We start from the raw sequence: 6,003 nt of genomic DNA on the forward strand, positions 1-6,003 counted from the left end.
TACAATACGTCAGGGGTCAGCTATTCCCTCCATCACTTAACTCCTAGTGTCAGTACAGTTTTTCTTTTTGGCTGCAGTACAGTTTTTCTTTTTGGCCCTACAGCTGGATTTTAATTCGATCACACTGTTGCAGGATAACTTTTCTGCAATGCCGTCAAATTAATTATGTACTTGCTATACTGTAAGTCGCTTATGATAAAAGTGTCTGTTAACTTCTTATGGCTGGGGGCAGTATTGAGTAGCTTGGATGAATAAGGTGCCTAGAGTAAACTGCCTGCTACTCAGACCCAGTTTCTAATATATGCATATAAACTTATCTGAAGTTTCTAAAACTGTTTGAATGATGTCTGTGAGTATAACAGAACTCATATGGCAGGCAAAAACCTGAGAAAAAATCCAACCAGGAAGTGGGAAATCTGAGGTTTGTAGTTTTCAACTCATCGCCTATCGAATATACAGTGGGATATTGGTCATATTGCACTTCCACTAGATGTCAACAGTCTTTAGAACCGTGTTTGATGCTTCTACTGTGAAGGAGGGGGGAATGAGAGCTCTTTGAGTCATGGGTCTGGCAGAGTGCCATGAGCTGACCACGCGCGTTCGCGTGAGAGTTAGACCTGCGTTCCATCGCATTTCTACAGACAAAGGAATTCTCCGGTTGGAACATTATTGAAGATTTATGTTAAAAACATCCTAAAGATTGATTCTATACTTCGTTTGACATGTTTCTACGAACTGTAATATGACTTTTCGTCTGAACTTTCGCATGGACTTGCCTGCGCGTCGTGAGTTTGGATTGTGTACTGAACGCTCAAAAAAAAGGAGGTATTTGGACATAAACGATGGACTTTATGGAACAAATCAAACATTTATTGTGGAACTGGGATTCCTGGGAGTGCATTCTGATGAAGATCATCAAAGGTAAGTGAATATTCATAATGTTATTTTTGACTTCTGTTGACTGCACAATATGGCGGATATCTTTTTGTCTTGTTTGGGCTCTGAGCGCTGTACTCAGATTATTGCATGGTTTGCTTTTTCCGTTAAGCTTTTTTGAAATCTGACACAGCGGTTGCATTAAGGAGAAGTTTATCTAAAGTTCCATGTATAATACTTGTATCTTTTATCAATGTTTATTATGAGTATTTCTGTAAATTGATGTGGCTCTCTGCAAAATCACCGGATGTTTTGGAGGCAAAACATCACTGAACATAACGTGCCAATGTAAACTACGATTTTTGGATATAAATATGAACTTTATCGAACAAAATATACATGTATTTGTGTAACATGAAGTCCTATGAGTGTCATCTGATGAAGATCATCAAAGGTTAGTAATTAATTTTATCTCTATTTCTGCTTTTTGTGACTCCTCTCTTTGGCTGGAAAAATGTCTGTGTTTTTCTGTGACTAGGTACTGACCTAACATAATGAGATGTTGTGCTTTCGTCATTAAGCCTTTTTGAAATCGGACACTGTGGTAGGATTAACAACAAGTTTATCTTTAAAATGGTGTAAAATACTTGTATGTCTGAGGAATTTTAATTATGAGATTTCTGTTGTTTTAAATTTGGCGCCCTGCACTTTCACTGGCTGTTGTCATGTCGATCCCGTTAACGGGATCCCGGCATATATACATATAACTTTTTACTACTCTTCCACTCCAGATCAACTGTACAGTAATGGGATTAGGAAACAGCTGACTGAAGTTTGATTCTTTATCTGTTGCTGTTGTCATCGGGAGGGAGTTAATGGGTTTGTTCTCAACTGTGTGTGTGTGTGTGTGTGTGTGTGTGTGTGTGTGTGTGTGTGTGTGTGTGTGTGTGTGTGTGTGTGTGTGTGTGTGTGTGTGTGTGTGTGTGTGTGTGTGTGTGTGTGTGTGTGTCAGCAGGGATACCACCCGGGCTTACCACCTAGGGACACTCTTTCCACTGGCTGTAGATAGATCTCTCCTCTTATCTCCTGAGCTCGATGGAAGCCCCTATGGGACAGGAGCAAGAGGGTCAAGCGGGCGTTTCCCCCTATAGTGATCCTATATTTTCCCCCACTGATATTACACACAGTCATAACTTGGTAATTAGCTACATACTATACATTACATGTCTATTGCATCTAGGTGCCACATACAGTGTAATTTGATACCATCATGTCAGTGTTGTGATGACACACATACACACGCACACACACACATACACACCCCTACCCACACACACGCGCTCACACAGGGAAATGTATCCCACGTGTATATCCTACACTAGGCCGTGCTTTCTGGCCTCTTGTGCCCCGGCGCTGGTAATCAGAGCTGTCAGAGGACTTAGGTGATCATTGTTCTTTTAGGGGAACAGATGAGGCTAGCTGGGGGGGTGGCTTGGACCAGCTGGGGCGTTATTGGATCACGTCCGTAGGGTGAGTGGGCGCCCCCACCCCCTCGTTCCCCAGTCAGCTCTCTCTGGGCTTTTATTTCTGGCTGAAAGCCTCCTGGCTGGGCCGGTTAAGAGGGTTGCGAGCCGGTGGGAGAGCGGCATTAAACTACGTGCTATTTCTGTTTGGTTTAATGTCAAATTGGTGGAGTTGTTTTCCTTGAGAAGGGATAGACCTCTGCGGACCACAGAGAAATGCAGCTGCTAATCATCAGGGGTTAAACTTCAGCGATCATTAGCAGGATGTATAGACAGACTAAAAAGAAAGAGAAGGGTAGAGAGAGGGGGAAGAGAGAGTGGGGAGAGAGAGAATAAGTGAGAAATAGAGAAAGCGAAGGAGAGGGAGAGGGGGGGGGGGCGAAAGGAAGCATGGGGGTGATTGATTAGATATTGATGGGATGCTTGTTCTATTTGGACCCGTTGTGCCTTCTTTCAAACTATTCCTCCCTCTTCCTCCTCCTCCATCCCTCACAAGTGTTCTACCTCCTGGGTTCTTGGCTTGATTCAGGGGGAAATGCCAAAGCTGCATTACATCAAGAAATGCACACAGAGATGACCTACATAACATGACTGTGATGTCATCGTGGTTTCATCCCAACATAATTACCCCCATGGCATGGTGCCAGCTCCGCGCCTCCCATCAGTCCTCCACTTATTCAGTCAAACCCCCAGTTTTATTTTTATTTTACTCTTTTACTGCCAGGTGTTACTAAAGCAACAGACCACATTCCTTGGGGAGGTTGATGAAATGTCTTGTGATAAATGATCTTGTCTCCCATCTACTACCTCGTGCAGACCCAAGTTCGAATACTATGTAAAATCATTTCAAATACTTTAACTGGGCTTGCATGAACGAAGGCCTCGATTCAATCAGATCCGCTTTAGCCGACATTCACATAGCGGTTGTTTTGGTGGTTCGGAGATGGAACTGTGTTAGAGCTGTCAAATCCACAAGCGTCTCCTGTCATTATACCTAAACCGGACATTGCCATTGGCTGCATGGAGTCCATTAAGAGAAATCCCATGCAGCTTTGTTGATCATTTCAAACACCAGAATGTGAAACGTAATCTACACCTCGATTAGGATGATAGTAATCATTGTTATTTTGTTTCATGATTTTCTATTTGAGCGTATCTATTTCTATATAGCCTACACTTTCTCATTCTGAACTGATGCAAGTGGGACTGTGTGGCTTTGTGACAATGATCAAGAGCAGCTGGTAGATTTACGGAAAAATCTGTTTTCTTCAAAAGCACTTGAGAAACGGTGCACCTGGAGAGAATGAGGGAGGGAGGAGGGAGGGCAGACATGCAAGAGAGAGAGAGAGAAAGACAGACAGAGTCCAGGAGGATAGTATGAGAGCGGAAAATATCAAAAAGAAGAGGGGAATGTGATGTGAGCGGAATGGTCTGTGTTGCAGACAGCTACCATGGGAGGAAAGACAGAGGGAGAGGAGGAAAGACAGAGGTAGAGGAGGAAAGACAGAGGGAGAGGAGGAAAGACATAGGGAGAGGAGGAAAGGAGGAGCGGTGGAAATATGTCTAGATTCTGGACTTGGTTGAGAATTTGTTTTGAAAATCTGATCTATAAATGTCCAACCTCTCATTTCGGGAGGATTAGAAGGATTGCAAGGGTCTTTTAATGTGACAATATTTTCTTCCCTAATAGCAGTCTAGACAAGCCCCTGACAAGGCGAGGAGGCTGAGGTAGGCTACTCCCAAGACCGGGATGAGACCTCACATACGGAGAAGGTAGCAGACCTGGGTTCAAAAACGATTCAAAATCTTTGTAATTACTTTAACGTTTGCTTTAGCCTGCCTTGAGTGCCAGGTGGGCGGGATTTGCAGTTTGAGCTTTTCTATTGGTTCCATTGCATCAGGCTATAGGTCTAGATTCAATCAGATCAAGCGTTAACCGGCGATAGCCGACACACGCATAGCTGATGTGTCATAGGTGTAACTCTATTTGAGCTGTCAAATCGGTGAGCAGCTGCTCTTGATCATTGTCACAAAGCCACACCGGCCCACTTGCATCAGTTCAGAATGAGAAAGTGTAGGCTATATAGAAATAGTTACGCTCAAATAGAAAATAATTTAACAAAATAAAGATGATTACTATCATCCTAATCGAGGTGTAGATGACGTTTCACATTCCGGTGTTTGAAAACACAGCTTTGATTATTTTTCTCCTCTTGCTATGACTACAGCTTGAAGTTTTTATCTCAGTAAGAGAATCTTCATAGCATCTCTCTAATATACAGTGCATTCGGAAAGTATTCAGACCTCGACTTTTTCCACATTTTGTTGAGTTACAGCCTTATTCTAAAATGTATTAAATTAATTGTTTTCCTCATTAATCTACACACAATACCCCATAATGATTTTTTACTAAATTAGAATAAAAAAAAGAGAAATACCTTATTTACTTAAGAATTCATACCCTTGGCCATTAGACTTGAAATTTAGCTCAGGTACATCCTGTTTCCATTGATCATCCTTGAGATGTTTCTACAACTTGATTGGAGTCCACCTGTGGTAAATTCAATTGATTGGACATGATTTGGAAAGGCACACACCTGTTTATATAAGGTCCCACAGTTGACAGTGCATGTCAGAGCAAAAAACAAGCCATGAAGTCGAAGGAATTGTCCGTAAAGCTTAGAGACAGGATTGTATCGAGGTACAGATCTGGGGAAGGGTACCAAAAAATGTCTGCAGCATTGAAGGTCCCCAAGAACACAGTGGCCTCCATCATTCTAAAATGTAAGAAGTTTGGAAGCACCAAGACTCTTCATAGAGCTAGCCGCCCGGCCAAACTGAGCAATCGGAGGAGAAGGGCCTTGGTCAGGGAGGTGACCAAAAACCCGAATGTCACTCTGACAGAGCTCCAGAGTTCCTCTGTGTAGATGGGAGAACCTTCCAGAAGGAAAACCATCTCTGCAGCCCTCCACCAATCAGGCCTTTATGGTACAGTGGCCAGACGGAAGCCCTTCCAGGCACATGACAGCACGCTTGGTGTTTGCCAAAAGTCAACTAAAGAACTCAAGACCATGAGAAACAAGATTCTCTGGTCTGATGAAACCAAGATTGAACTCTTTGGCCTGAATGTCAAGTGTCACGTCTGGAGGAAACCTGGCACCATCCCTATGGTGAAGCATGGTCGTGGCAGCATCATGCTGTGGGGATGTTTTTCAGCGGCAGGGACTGGGAGACTAGTCAGGATTGAGGGAAAGATGAACAGAACAAAGTACAGAGAGATCCTTGATGAAAACCTGCTCCAGAGCGCTCAGGACTTCAGACTGGGGAGAAGGTTGACCTTCCAACAGGACAACGACCCTAAGCACACAGTCAAGACAACGCAGGAGTGGCTTCGGGACAAGTCTCTGAATGTCTTTGAGTTGCCCAGCCAGAGCCCGAAGTTGAACCCGATCTAACATCTCTGGAGAGACCTGAAAATAGCTGTGCAGCGACGCTCCCCATCCAACCTGACAGAGCTTGAGAGGATCTGCAGAGAAGAATGAGAGAAACTCCCCAAATATAGGTGTGCCAAGCTTGTAGCATCATACCCAAGAAGTGCTTCGAC

Source organism: Salvelinus fontinalis, chromosome 8 (genome assembly GCF_029448725.1).
Source record: "Salvelinus fontinalis isolate EN_2023a chromosome 8, ASM2944872v1, whole genome shotgun sequence".
Classification (NCBI taxonomy): domain Eukaryota; kingdom Metazoa; phylum Chordata; class Actinopteri; order Salmoniformes; family Salmonidae; genus Salvelinus; species Salvelinus fontinalis.